We start from the raw sequence: 15,878 nt of genomic DNA, 5'->3' as shown, positions 1-15,878 counted from the left end.
CACTGGGACAAGAGCATAAATGGCCTGAAGTCTCTGCTGTATTATGACTTTTTGTTCAGCATAACTCCCCCACTGATGGCGTAACGGCTGCAAACAGCCATGATATTTTAAGTATAAATTCCATTCAACACAATTCTAGTTTTCTCAGTCTTCTGCATTTGGTTAAAAGCAAAGTATGGCAGTTTAGTCAAAAAATTAAAAACCCATGGAAATCAAGGAGAATTTGGATTCAAATTAGTTCATTATCTAGAAGCAAAGACTGGTTATTCTGTATTTAAAAGACTGTTTCCTGTAGGGTTCAGTATTACACCCCTTGATTTTCATGGATCAATAATTGAGACTTAAATGTAGGGTCATGATTAAAAAGTTTTCAGATGATACAAACTGGTATGTATTTCATAGGGGGAAAGAAAGTGGGATGCAGGAGATATGAGCAAATGTTTCAGATATGCAGAAAAGTGATAAATGGAATTCTTTCTGGAGATGTGTGAAATGTATTTTGGGAGAGCAAGCAAGGCAAAGGTATACACAATAAATTGTTTGATACCAAGAATTATAGAGGAATGGAGGCATTTGATTGATTTATTGTTGTCATCTACTGAGATAGAGTGATAAGTGTTGTTTTGCGTGCTGTACAGGCAGATCGTACCATACACAGTACATCAGGGTACAGAACAGAGTTTGGAATACAGTGTTAGAGCCACAAAGAAGGTGCAGAGAGAAAGAGATCAACATGACCGTTCGTGTGGTCCATTCAAAAGTCTGCTGACAGCGGGGAAGAAACTGTTCTTGAATCTATTCGTATGTGTATTCAAACTTTTAGATCTTCTGCCTGACGGAAAAGAGTAGAAGAGAATATAACTTGGGTGGGAGAGGTCTTTGAATATGTTGGCTGCTTTCCTGAGGCAGCGGGAAGTATAGATGGAGTCAATGGTTGGTAGGCTGGTTTACGTGATGAATTTACAACTCTCTGCAGTTTCTTGCAGTCTTGGGAAAAGCACTTGCCAAACCAAGCTGTGATGCATCCAGATAGGATGTTTTCTATGGTGCATCTATAAAAAGTGGTATGGGTCCTGTGGACATGCTGAATTTCCTTAGCTTCCTGAGGAAGTAGAGACCTTGTTGTGCTTTCTTAACCATCGCATCGATGTGGGTGGACCAGGACAGATTTTTGATGATCTTCGCTCCCAGGAACTTGACGCTGTTACCATCTTTACCTCAGCACCATTGATGCAGACAGAGGTATGTCCTCCACTCCACTTCCTGAAGTCCATGGCAGTTCCTTCATTTTGCTGATGTTGATAAGGAGATTGTTGTCCTTGCACCATGCCAGCAAGCACCCAGTCTCTTTCCTGTATTCTGTCTCATCATTGTTTCAGATATGACCTACAATAGTGATGTCATCACCAAACTTGTAAATGGATTTGGGCGTGAAATTTGGCCACACAGTCATGAGTATATAAGGATTATAGTAGGGGGTACCACTGTTGAGAATTATGGTGGACGAGGTGTTGTTGCCTATTCTTACTGATTGCAGTCAGGAAATCAAATGTCCAGTTAAAGAGAGGGGAGCCGAGACCTAGGTCTTGGAGGTTAGAGATGAGTTTGTTTGGAATTATGGTGTTGAAGGTGGAACTATAGTCAATAAGTAGGAGCCTGAAGTAGGTATCCTTGTGATCCAGATGTGTCAGGGATGAGTGCAGGGCCAGGGAGATGGTATCTGCTGTGGACCTGTTGCACTGGTCGATGAATTGTAAAGAATCAAGGTAATTTGGTGGGCTGGAGTTGATATGGACGATATCTAACCTCTCAAAGCTCTTCATAATAATGGAGGTCAGAGCCACTAGGCAGTAGTTGTTGAGGCACGCTGCATAATTTTTCTTTGGCACAGGGATGATGGTGGTCTTCTTGAAGCAGGTGGGGAATTTCAGATCATACTAAGGAGAGGGTTTTGGTTTGCTTATCTCTAGATCACTGAAAGTAGCCAGGCAAATGAATAAAATAGTTAAGAAACAATGCAGGATACTTTCTTTTACTAGCTAAAGCATAGCATATAATGAGACTGCAATTACAACAGTGTGCAGTTTGGTGATTGATCCAAAGCAAAGATGTGATTGTATTAGACGGAGTATGGTGGAGTTTTATGAAGATGTTGCCAGGAAAAGGAGCCCTTTAGCTCTGAGTAAATATTAGATAGGCTGGGGTCATTATCCTTGGAACGGAGGAGACAAGGAAGACATTTAGAGAAGTTGAGATTGAATGTACATGGATCAGCTATTTCTCTCTGTAAAGAGGTCAATTCACAAATGAAATTTGACTTAAACTCACGAGTAAAACATTAGAAGTAAGGTAAGAGAAATTATGATCACCAGGACAGTGTTCAGGGTCTGGTGCTCCTGTCTGAAAGAGGAATATACCTTGGTGCATTTAAAAACTTCTCTGTTATGAAGTTTGTAACCTACGATGCATGAGCCAGAATGGCACCCACAGATTTATGGTAATTGGCAAAAGAACCAGAGCTGATATGGAGAAAACAAAAACATTTTGCACATTGGGCTGGATTTTACAGAGTGCAGTAGTTTTCACTAACCCAAGCTAAAAATCAAAGGGGAGCCCATAAGCAGAATAACGCCTGATCCACTATCATACACCCAATTGCCAGTTAAGGGAAATGAGGCAGCCCATAGGAACAGTCTGGTCAGAGATCAGTGCTGGTATTCTTTTAAAGGCTTGAGTTGATGTGCTGTGCCCTATCCAGCTCAACAGGTGTATCAACGGTCTCACCATGTCCAGGATAGTAGGTCTTAGTGAGGGGTTTGGTGGGAACAGGGTTTGAGAGGCCATTGTGGGTTAATAGAAACCTGCGGGGGGGAGTAACATCTTTGAGGGACTCTTTAAAGGGCGCACCCTGATCCATCACCAGTCGATACAGGATATGTTGAGACAGAATTGCAGAGAACAATGTTGTGAGTCAAAGTGGTATGATGTGTCCTTTGACAGGTGCTGTTTTCTTGTGAAGTCCATATATTTGAACTGGTCGAGTTGGTTCATCCAGAAGTGAATAATATTTCGCTCTGACAGAAAAGTGAAGACGGAATTCACTCAGTTAGTGATCTCCTTGTTTGCTAGGTTTGTAGCTTATGGGTTGGGAAGTGTACAACCTTGAGTTGGAAATTGTTACCCTGCATCTCTTTATAGCTGGCAACTGAGCCTGCCATTTGATGCTAGAAACCACATTTCCCATGTTTCTAATCAATACATGTAGATTGCTGAGCACTTTGGTTTCTTGGCCAGGAGGTGATCAGGAGCCTTGTTTCTTGTTTATATCACGATTGAATTCTGGAGGTTAAGACCAAAGTGTCTGGAATCAAGATGCTCCAAATAAAATCTGCTCTGTTCCTCTGTATTCTTACTTGAAGTGGCCTTCACAAGCAATGACTCAATTGCACATCTTAAGGGGTAACAACCAATAACTTCAGGCATTGGATCCATAAAGTATTGCATTAGCAAAATTTCCCTCTTGATTGTTATGGGGTATGGCTACTCTGTACATAGGCATGAAGTCGCAGCATTTGATACCTGCTAATAATAGCCTTGATAGTAATAGTAAACAAACTGAAGAATTTTCTGGTCAGTAAATGCCAATGAGTATTTCATGATCTCTTGTGACAGTACTGTAATGTTAAAATGTTGGCTGTAGTGTACATGACAGTTAATTTCCTTTCATATCGACAGACCTTTTATTCACTATCCGGCTTTACTTTGAAAGAAACCTGTACTACAAACCTTTCATTCTTTATGAACAAATATTTTTGCCTGTATTATTGAAGCATTGTGTTTAGGAGCTGTAGGACAACATTGGCCTTGTTGCAACCTTGGTGGCAACAGTTTCACCAGAAATGGCAGAAAGAGATCGAAACAGACGTTGTCTCTCGTTAATCACGAGTTTGCCACTTGCCAACATTGCTGCAAGCCTTGGGAACAAATCAAACAGATTGTTTCACTTGCTCCAAACTTACATTATAGCTCGAATCCTTGACAAAACAGGTCATTCCTCCAACACCAGCGCCATAAAAAGTATTCTCCTTCCACTCACATAAAGCTGTACAATACAACATAATCAATACCATTCTGCAACATTATTTCTGGGAAGTCACAATGGCAGAGGTTTAGACACCAGGCTAAAAGGCTAAATGACCTACTTCTATGATTGACAGTTCAAAATCCCCTGCAAAATCCCCAGTAAGTGTGAGATACACTTTTTCAGCATTTCATTTTCCTTTTCGGGACCCTGCAGCATTCAGGACTCAATATTGAGTTCAATGATTTTAGAATCCAAACACCACCTCCCACCCACTCTGGGGTGGTTCCCGCAGATTGGAAAACAGCCAATGTGACACCACTGTTTAAAAAAGGAAGTAGACAAAAAGCAGGTAACTATAGGCCAGTTAGCTTAACTTCGGTAGTGGGGAAAATGCTTGAATCTATCATTAAGGAAGAAATAGCAAGACATCTGGATATAAATTGTCCCATTGGGAATACCCAGCATGGGTTTATGAAGGGTAGGTCATGTTTAACTAATTTGGTGGAATTCTTTGAGGACATTACTTACATGGTGGACAATGGGGAACCTGTGGATGTGGTATATCTGGATTTCCAGAAGACATTTGACAAGGTGCAACACCAAAGGCTGCTACATAAGATAAAGTTGCACGGTATTACAGGTAATGTATTGGCATGGATAGAGGATTGGTTGACCAGTAGAAAGCAAAGAGTAGGGGTACATGGGTGTTTTTCTGGTTGGCGGTCAATGGCTAGTGGTGTGCCTCAGGGATCAGTGTTGGGACCGCAATTGTTTACAATTTACATAGATGATTTGGAGTTGGGGACTAAGTGTGGTATGTCAAAATTTGCAGATGACACTAAGATGAGTGGTAGAGCAAAGTGTGCAGAAGACACTGAAAGTCTGCAGAGGGATATAGATAGTCTAAGTGAGTGGGCAAAGGTCTGGCAGATGGAGTACAATGTTGATAAGTGTGAGGTCATCCATTTTGGTAGGAATAACAGCAAAATGGACTATGTTTTAAATGGTGAAAAATTGCAGCACACTGCTGTGCAGAGGGACTTGGGTGTCCATGTGCATGATTCGCTAAAAGTCGGATTTCAGGTGCAGCAGGTAATTAAAAAGGCAAATGGAATTTTGTCTGTCATTGCTAGAGGGATGGAGTTTAAAAACAGGGAGGATATGCTGCAGCTGTATAAGGTCCTGGTGAGGCCACACCTGGAGTACTGTGTGCAGTTTTGGTCTCCTTACTTGAGAAGAGATATACTAGCACTGGAGGGGGTGCAGAGGAGATTCACTCGGTTGATTCCAGAGTTGAGAGGGTTGGATTATGATGAGAGACTGAGTAGGCTGCGATTATACTCATTGGAATTCAGAAGAATGAGGGGAGATCTTACAGAAACATATAAGATTATGAAGGGAATAGATAAGGTGGAGGCAGGGTGGTTGTTTCCGCTAGCAGGTGAAACTAGGACTACAGGGCACCGCCTCAAAGTAAAGGGAAGCAGATGTAGGACTGAGGTCAGGAGGAACTTCTTCACCCAAAGGTTGTGAATCTGAGGAATTCCCTGCCCAGTGAAGCAGTTGAAACTACCTTGCTGAATGTTTTTAAGGCAAGGCTAGATAAATTTTTGAACAGTAAAGGAATTAAGGGTTATGGTGAGTGGGCGGGTAAGTGGAGCTGAGTCTCAAAAAGATCAGCCATGATCTTATTAAATGGCGGGGCAGGCTCGAGTGGCCAGATGGCCTACTCCTGCTCCTGGTTCTTATGTTCTTATGTTCGTATCTCCTTTACCCATCGCCACACCCCAGGCTGTCATGACATGAGCTGCTTTCAGCACAGCCAACCCATTTTCACCTACTTTTTGTCCCACTATCAGCTTTTCTTTCTCTTGAGGATATTATTGTCCATCCCTTTGTCTCCCTAACTGTCCTTCTCTCTCTCTGGGCTCCATCTCCACCTATATGCTCTCTCCTTTCTTCACCCTATACCCTGACGTCTGCATAAATACCACCTTTCCCTGGTTACCAGCAATTCCAAAGGAGGATCATTGGACTCGAAATATTAACTCTGCTTTCTCTCCACAGATGCTGCCAGACCTGTTGAGTTTCTCCTGCAATTTTTGTTTTTGTTTCAGATTTCTAGCATCTGCAGTTCTTTGTTTTATTATATTGTGGTACACTTTTTGTCTGACACCTTGTAATTCAGGATTAGACGTTCCGTTATTCAGTCAGATGTACAAACATAAAAATAACACAAACAGTTATGCTCAAACATCCTCTCTCTTTCACAAAAAATCTGGTATTGCATTTCTAATGAACAGAGCATTCTGTTATTTAAAAAGTACATATACTCCCCCAGTTGTGATTGTAATAATTCCTCACAAGCAAAAATTCACAATCTTGCTTCTTGTTATCTGACTGATTTATAAAAAAGAACATATTTCATCTCAAATTTTCCATATTGTGGCACTTCAAGTAAGTAGCCTGAATGAAGTGTAAAATCACTTCCCCTATGTGAACAAGAAAATATTGCAGACTGTGAGCACTTTATAAAGGAGTACAGTAAAATGAATATTGTTCAATGGGTAATGCAAATATGGGGTGTTCCATTACATTTTAGATCATGCCCCAAATACTATTCAGTGACTGAACGTTCAAATTAAATATCTTTCAAAATAATTATTAGTGCTTTTGCAATGACTCAGTGAGTTTCTTCACACTTGAAGAAAAACAGTTGAAAGCTATTGAGGAAGAGGCTTCCTGTTAAGGCAGTTGGATTGCTATTTCAGAGAAAAACTTCCTTCTGTGCTGCATGATTCTGAGATCTGCTGATGCATTGAGCCACTCGTCAAGAACAAAAAACAGAAGTTGCTGGAAAACCTTGGCCCGTCTGGCAGCATCTGTGAAGAAAAGCCAGAGTTAACGTTTTGGGTCCGGTGACCCTTCCTCAGAACTGATGCTAGCCAGGAAAGTGTTGGTTTATATGCAGAAGATAGGGTGGGGGAGTGGGTAAGGAGTAAACAATAGGTGGAGATAGAACCCAGATAGAGAACAAAAACCAAAAGAACTGTGGATGCTGTAAATCAGGAACAAAAACAAAGTAGCTGGGAAAGCTCAGCAGGTCTGGCAGCATCTGTGAAAGAAAAGACAGGAGGGTCACCAGACCTGAAACGTTAACTCTGTTTTTTCCTTCACAGATGCTGCCAGACCTGCTGAGCTTCTCCAGCAACTTTGTTTTTGTTCCAGATAGAGAACAGTTGGACAGACAAAGGAGTGGACAATGATCTGGCTAGGAGGGTGAATAGCTGTTAATGGAGACTGTAGTGTCTGACAGTGGGTGGTGTGTAATAGTAGGCTATGTGATAACAAGGCCTGGTGTATGGGGTAGGAGGCTAGGACATGGAAGAGATCACGCCGTAAAATTATTGAACTCGACATTGAGTCTGGAGGACTATAGGGTCCCCAAGCGGAAAATGAGGTGTTGTTCTTCCAACTCGCTCTTCCAGCCACTCATCAAGCGTGTCTTATAAACAATATAGACTGTACTGAACTACTGACCTTTGCCATGGCAACAGTGGGGTTACAACTGTCGCTTATGGATCAGGGAGAAAAAGCTTTCTCCAGTCACCCCTGGCAGAGGTGCAAATGTCTGAATAGTGTGTGAGGCTAGAATTTAGGTGAGCTGTGCTAGGCTATTTGATTGTATAGTAGCTTAAGCACCAGTCAAGCCTCACATACAACTAAGAACCAGCAAGCAGACAACAAGGCCTTTAGGAAAAGAGGAGAAATATGCAAGAACATTGGGGAAAAAGGTTGTCATTTTTACAATTGGTCACATGCACAGCATAAAGGAGAGCAAAACAATTGGTATAAGCTTTGTATGGCAAACCAGTCAGTAGCAAAGAGATGGAGGAATACATTAAATATTGTTAGAAGGACTGGCTATGATTTGATGGCTTACATCTCAGGATGTTAAGGGAGATAAAGAGAGGACATCCCATCATTTCCAATCTTTCTAAGGTACTTGGAGAAATGTCAGGGGATTGAAAAGCTTCAAATGTGAAATCCTTGTTCAAAAGGGCACGTGAGGGTATTCCCAGTCATTACAGGTCAGTCAGTTTGACATTATTGTCGGTCAGGTTTTAAAAACAATTATAATGGAAAATGTTAATGGGCACATGGGAAGGTTTGAGCAAATTAATTAAGGAGATACAACATGGATTTGTAAAGGACAGATTTTATACAGCTAAACTAAGTGATTTTTTTTTAAATTATTAAGTAGGAGTATGCCAGAAATGAATATTGGAATGTAAAGTCACGTCTTTGAAAGTGACAGGGCACATTGAGAGAGTACTTAGCAAAGATGTTTGGGACCTTGAGCTTCATAAATACAGACCTTGAGTAAAAGTAGAAAATGAATGCTGAATTTTCACAAAGCATATCACAACCAGGGTATCAGGCCAAGTCTGGTCTGGTTTGTAAAGATGTGATGGTCTTTGGGAGGATGTAGAGGGATCGGTTCCAGAATGCTTCCGGGGTTGTGTGAATTTAGCCACAATATTAGGTTGAAGAAGTTAGGTTTTGCATAAGAGCAGATGTGAATGGTAATAATCTGGAACTTGTTTTTTATGAAGTGTCATGAAAACAGAGACAATCAATGATTTCGAAAGAAAGTTGGATAGCCATTTGGAGAAAATAAACACAGGGCTATGGAGATAGAAAGAATTGTGAAGTGAAAGAATTGGAAAGACTGCTTTTATATGTGTGTGTGTATGTGTATGTATATGTATATATATATATATATATATATATATATATAAATATATATATAAAACATTGGTATTCAATCACTCTGTCATTTACAGGGCCCAGTATTTTTCCTTGATTACTCTAATGTTTGGTATTTTAATCAAACATAATTTCGAATGTAAGTCATTCATGTTTCGTTAAGTACCTAAGAGGGCAAGCACATAATGAGCTCTCTCATCTCTACTGATGCTACATTCTTCTTCCCTGCTAGTAAATGTGATTGGTAACTCAGTGTTGCCGTAGTGAACTTGTGTTCTGCTGTGATCCCACTGACGTGAAGTGTGCAGTGTGTTAATTGAAAATTGTATCCATGTGTTGCCTTACCATATAGCAAAGCCCATTTCTTTTAGAATAATTGAAAGGTATCTGCACGAGCATATTTGTCAATTTATTGAGATAATCATTATTGATGATTTTCTTTATGAAATTACCAGGGTAAAATTGGTGTTGTTACTGACTGACTCAACATTGATGAACTGTAATTGAATACTATCACCTAATATGAAGTTAACAGAAAATCTTATTTATAGCAGGTAAATAATAAAGAAACTAGGGAATAACTGTTAGCTGAATTGATTAGCCTGAAGATAATGCTTTATGTGAGGAGGTCAGTTGCTTTTTACTGTTTTTGAGCTAAGGACTTCATGTTTAATTTTCCTGCAGTAAAAGCAGAAAATGCTGGGAAAAAACTGAACAGGCCAAGGAACATCTGTGTAAAGAGGGAGACAGAGTTAATGTTAACTTTGTACTTCTTTCTATACATATACTCTCTGATTTCTGTTTTTATTTCAGATTTCCACTATCTGAAGTATTTTCAGTGTTGGTCCAGGGGATTGTTCATGAGAGAAATATTACAACATCATGGTGTAGCTAGTAACATCTGCCAGTGCGATCTTCAGTTGTAGTTTTCTGTGAAATGGTAGTTGAAAAATTGGAAATGTTGCACTATGGTTTTTTATTTGTGTCAGAAATTAATAATTTTCCTATGTAGGAGCAAGCTGACGCCTGACTTAAAGTTTCTATGAGTTTTTATGAGTTATCAGCACAAAATAGGTGAAATTAGTCAGACAGTAAAAAAGATGAAGGAATTTTAAACTAAAACAATGTCAAGTGTTTGTTCAGTTTTCATTTATGCTGAAACTAAAAAAGTTTCATCCAAAAAGTTAGCCAGAACCTCTCAATGAAAAAAATGGTTTTAGCCATTCAGGAAGATTCTTCAATTTGAGCTCATGTTTTTAAGGGTACAGGCATGAATTAACATATTCTAAAAGTTGTTACCAATTAAAAATATTGAATTACTGAGAAACTGAATAATTAATATGAGTACATGGTTTAGCATGGTTACATTAAGTCATTTTCAGTGATTTCAAATCAGGTGACAGACCAGGCACTCTTATTAAGATACTTTTTTTTGTGATAAACACATTTCCAACTTCTTAGGGGAACTACTGAAACATATATCAGAGCAATTTCAGTTTATATTATTGTGGAATGTGTGTATATGTCAACTCTTTTGATAAGACATTAATTGGACGACACTGATTTCTTTTCGTTGCTTTATCATTTGCCATGTACATTTAAAAATTGATCAACCTGTTCAGACTTAGTTTTAAAAAGAAGTGCTCCTTTGCATGACAGTAAATTATGTATAATCAGTTCTGCAGTTGCGTCTGTTTAGTATTGAAAGTTAATTAATGTTTTCAATTCATTTAGAGTTGAGTAAAGTGCAAGGGTAATTATTAGTAATAAATGTGTTTAGAAGTACACAAATCCTCATCCATGTTTCTAAGTAAAAAGGTATTGTTTTTCAGATCTATTTTCATGGTGGATGGGAAACCATCTGGTATTACATTTTTTTAAACTAATTGCCAAAAGATTGAAGAGAGCAGTCCAAAATGACTATTTCCCCAGTTTTACTTTCTCTGTTATTGCTAGAGAGGAAATAATTCCATTCAGTTCATCCCAATGCCAAAGGGTCTGAGGTTGGAACCCACCAGCGTCCATCCACCCCTTTTTACCGAACCATGATATTTGTCCAGTGTGGCACAGTTCACAAAGACTTCTAGATACTGCACTGGTATCTTCTATAATGGCTTTCAGTATTCAACATATATATCAAGATGTAGCAGATTGGCTAGCCGGTGTAACAGGAGCTAGTCCATGATATTGTAGTTTTGAGAGTTCTGGGTTTATGGACACATTGGCATTTATAATCTTCTGTGGATAACCCAGAGAGAGGTTAAATGATGGGAAAGTTATCACAAGGTCACTTCTATGTACCACTTATTGACAGATTCAGAGCAACACTGACAACAAATAGCTCAGTTGCCTGGTGTCCTGGTGAAAACTTCCAAGTGATGCAGGAAAGCTAAATGAGCAAGGAGAAAATGAGTAGAAGAATATTTGTGCTTATTTAATAACAGAACGCAAGCCACTTATGTTCAGTTATAGTGTGCAGATAGTCTTAGCACTGGTGACCAATTTGACGTGCTGCTCAACAATTTTTAGTCAATTCACTGGGAGATGCCTAGAATGCATATACTGTCACCCAGAGAACCTTCTGTTTCCATGCCAACTCCCATTTAAATTTCTCCAGTGCATAATTCAATTAGAAAATAAATTAGTATTGCATTATCAACTGCAAAAGTTATTTCATGTTATGTTTATGACAATACAGTTAGATAATAAAATAATGTAGTTAGACATGGAATACTATTAAGTTCAGTTCAGCTACAAAGAGCTAAATAGGAACATTATCCAATTTATCAACATTTTGGAATTCCTTATATTAAATTTGGTATCAAATCTCTACAGTGCAGTCTAAGGGCAATCTCAGCATTTTGGTTTCATTCTTACATACGTTACAGTTAAAGTTATTTTGACTTTCTCAATCTGTTCTGCACATACGTCTACTTAGCACTTTCCCAGGCAACATGACTGAGAGAAACTTTCTTTCAAGGGAAAATGCCGTTACTGTCATGTATTTCTTCAGAAACACTGGAGGTAAAGCAGACATGAAATGCAGAATTAGGATCCATAGCATCATGAGACATGACACATGAAAACTGAACTGAAAACCCCTTATTGGTCCACTGTATATTTCCAAAAACTTCAACCTTGGCCTCCATGGCAATCCACGCTGAGAATGCTCGGTTGGACGTCATTGTGTGCATGGGAAGCATCTGATGTAGTGCAATCAGAATGATACTCAGCCCTTTCAGTTGATCTGATGAACTGACAGCACGCTTGAGCAATGCATTGTACATGCTCACAAGGGCAGTTATGAAAGGATAAACATACAGCTGCAAGAGGGCCAGCATGAGTGTTATGCAAAGGGCAAGGGAGCTCACTTGGAGGTGAGATAATGTTTCAGACCTTTTGCTTTTGCTAATTCCATAGAAGTAGAGAGACTCCTGCAAATCCACAAAAGCACTTGTTTAAGGAGCAGTTGCTGTCATCGGATTCCTGTATTAAGGTAAACCTAACCTGTGTATCAGCAACATGTAAGCGCACTAGAGAAATTTCATCAGGAATGCCTTCACCGCATTCTCTGGATTTGATGGGAGGACCATCAAACTACTCTCTCTCTTGATGCCAACTTGACAAGCATTCAGGCAAAACCCCTGCAAAATCAATTACGACAGATTGGACAGTGTACCCCAATGGTTGAAGAAGCACTTCCCCTGCCAGGTTCTGTTTTCTCAAGTCTCAAATGGCAATCATTTCTACAGAGGATAAAGAGCACACTAAGAACTTCTGAAATTCTTCTTGAAGCGCAGCAGCATTTGTATCAATGACTGAGAGGAGCAAACACTCAAAATCCCAACAACTTATCCATAAAGTTGCATCATGCTTTGAGTCCAAATGACTGAATAATGAGGGGCGGCTGTGGTTGGTAAGGATAGAAAAGTAAGCAAACCCTGAACCTCCTGTGGGGATGTCCTGCCCAATGTGACCAAGATTCATGGATTGAGAATTGGCTGTGTTAATCACATGAAGATTCACAGAAGAAACTCCATGACCAGAGTAGTCATCATCCTCAAATCGATGGATGACAATGGGAGTAGAATGGTTTTGGAGAGGTTGTGATGAGCTTCTGAATTTGTAAAGATTGTTGTTTCATGTGTGCAGGGAAGCTAGAGGATCTGGTGACTGCCTACACAGAGGGTTCAATGGCTCTGAGACCTCAAGTTGCAGTGCCTCTGGGTCTATGGCATGACAGGAAAACAAAGCATTGGGTGTGGAGAGGGGAAGCTTTAAATAATGCCCTTTGATCAGTTGGATTTGGCTTTCTCCTGTGCTTCTTGACAGTGCCAGGAGGTTGGCTGGCCAGACAACCAATGTACCCACATCTTAGCATTCACATCCAATATTGTATCCAAATGCTGTCCCGGTGAGGTCTTCTTCTGTGTACCCTGTAACCAAGCCCTTACATGACCTTTACCTCCAGGAAGCTTCTGAATAAACAATCTTCACACATCTCATCCCCACCCCAGCCACATGGTTGCAGTCCATGTGCCTGGAAGCTCATGATCTGCCAATAAATGTTAACTCTGTCGTAGCTTCGATGTTAGCTACACTGCAAGATAGTCACCAGGGAATCTAATGGTGAATTTGGAAGAAACACTTTCACCCAAAGAGCAAGACTGTGGAATTCACTACTGGGGTAGTGGTTGAATCAAATAAATTAAATGAATTTAGGGGTAAACTGGACAAATGTATGAGGGACAAGAGTTACAAGTTTACATTTAGATGAGAAAAGATGAAACAATCTGAGTAGAACATAAACACCAGCATAGATTGGCATTTTTCTCTACCTCTCATGCTGTATACTATAACCTTACGAGTGTCAGTTAAAGTGACAGGGTCTTTCCATCAGTGCTGTGATGTTTCTCTCTCTCTTCTTTGACCTGACATTGTTAGGTGGTGTAGTTGACTATGTGAAAACAGGAAACTAATAACAGGAACATAGCTGTGAGGGAAATAGGGATAAGGTGGAAAGAAAGGTCACAATGGTCACAGCATCACTAACTTGCTCATCAGGCCAAATTTCAGGATGAAGGTAAGCTGCGAATTAGGAAGGGCATCAAGTAGAAATGTGCCACCATGTTCTCCATGATTCTGTATGTCACTGGCACTGTTGCAGCTGTAAACAAGAAGGAGAAATTAAAAAAAACTGCGCTTGAGGTTCAGGACAGGCAGAGAAGCTTGTCTCTCCTGGGCACTGCTCTGTTCCCCTCTCTGTTATCTACTGCCTTTTCCTGCATGTGAGAGAGAAGAATTTCAGGAATGATGTACTACTGTTCTTGGGTGATTGGGGCAAAGGTACGTGAAAGCAGTTACAGAAGGCAAGGTGTGGGGCGAGCATCACAGGAGTGTGCACAAGGCTAATATGGATTACTTGGATATTCGACGTGAGTCCTAAAGGCCAGGGAATGATGCTGTGTGAATGAACAGAGTCTGATATATTAGGCAAAGAGACAGGTTTGTGATATGGTTGGTACAGAATGTCATGTCAAGGTACTTAGAGACAGTAAGGACTGCAAATGCTGGAAGCCAGAGTCAATAGATGTGAAACTGGAAAAGCACAGAAGGTCAGACAGCATCTGAGGGGCAGGAAAGTCAATGTTTCAGGCCGAAACCCTTTGTCAGGACTGGGGAGAAGGAAGGGGAGCCCAGAAGTAAACAGAGGAAGAGGGGTGGGGCTGGGGGAAGGGTAGTTGGGGTGCTGATAGGTGGATGCAGGTAGGAGGTTCTTGTGATTGGTCAGTGGGAAAGGTGGAACAGATACATGAGTAGGAAGATGGGCAGGTTAGGTCAGATCAGGGAGGCAATGGGGAGGGCTGGACATGGGATAAGGGTGGGGTTGGAGGGATTTTGAAGCTGGTGAAGTCAATATTGAGGCCATTGGACTGTAAGTTCCAAAGGCAAAATATCAGGAGTTGTTCCTTCAGTTTACGTTTGGCCTCACTCTGCTCATGGAGGAGGCCAAGGAAGGACATGTAAAGATTCTTCACTGATATTTACCACCTGCAGGAGGACATCAAAATTCCTGTGGCCCTCGTGGCTGAAAATTCATCTTCCTCGCTGCATACTGGCAATGTTTTTGGAGAGTGTTAGTAAGGCTCCTGGTCCCCTGGATAGGAATGGTGCCTCTACTCCTGTCATTTCCTGCAGTGCATCATTGTATCTGGAATTCTCTCCTTCCGAGTGATCACGTTTCCTTGTTTGGAGTTGCAGTGCCACCATTTGGGCTGCTATCTAATGTAATTCAGTGCAGCTTTCATTGAAGACAATCTACTCTCTATCAGGAGAACATTGGTCACTTTTTCTGAGGACTTACCTTTGCTCAGCTCTGACAATTTCCCAGCCAACATCCTGCCCACTTTAGTGCCAGAAGTTTCGCAAAAGTATTCTAATGGAGGTTTGTTGGGTTACTTGCTGGTGATGTTGAGTGAGGATGAGGCCCGTCCATTGCCCTGTCTGATGTATGCCCAAAACTGTCTGGGAAGGTCCATCATAAGTCGGCATTATTGTGCAATCAAATAGTTCTGATATCTTTTTTAGTCTGGATAAAGGAGGGAAATACAATGCTTGCAACAGATTAAAATCAACAAAGTTCTATAATAAAAGCAATGGTCATAAATAATAATGAAGAGTGAATATAAATTTAAAATATACCCACTGGAAAGACTCAACAAGAAATCTGCTAACATCACAATTAAGAAAGGCTTTTCAAATCTAGGTGTTGATAGCTTCAAGTCCCAGAGCTCCCTTACAATTAAATTTGAGTTCTTAGACAAGCTGCTGGGTGAAACAATCACCACAATATCACGGAAACTAATTTTGACGTTTATCTGAATGCAGTCATGTCAATTGAGTTTTCTACTGGGCAGCTATCCTGCTGGAGAAGTGTTGAAGTGGAATTTCAGCCTTCTTTCCAAACCTTGCCTTGACTCCAATCCTTTTTCCTCGTCCTTGAATATTGCTCATGCAGGATTGA

At 40.4% G+C, this 15,878-nt stretch overlaps 1 protein-coding gene across 2 annotated transcripts in view; it reads left to right on the top strand.

The window, feature by feature from the left end:
- Positions 1-15,878, top strand: part of LOC109917230 (teneurin-2-like) — a 766,679-nt gene that overhangs the window by 469,598 nt on the left and 281,203 nt on the right. The gene's annotated exons all lie outside the window — the stretch shown is intronic.

The sequence above is a fragment of the Rhincodon typus genome, chromosome 12, assembly GCF_021869965.1.
Source record: "Rhincodon typus isolate 14 chromosome 12, sRhiTyp1.1, whole genome shotgun sequence".
Classification (NCBI taxonomy): Eukaryota; Metazoa; Chordata; class Chondrichthyes; order Orectolobiformes; family Rhincodontidae; genus Rhincodon; species Rhincodon typus.
Note: the sequence above shows the minus strand (reverse complement) of the source record. Positions and strands in the feature narration are given on the sequence as shown.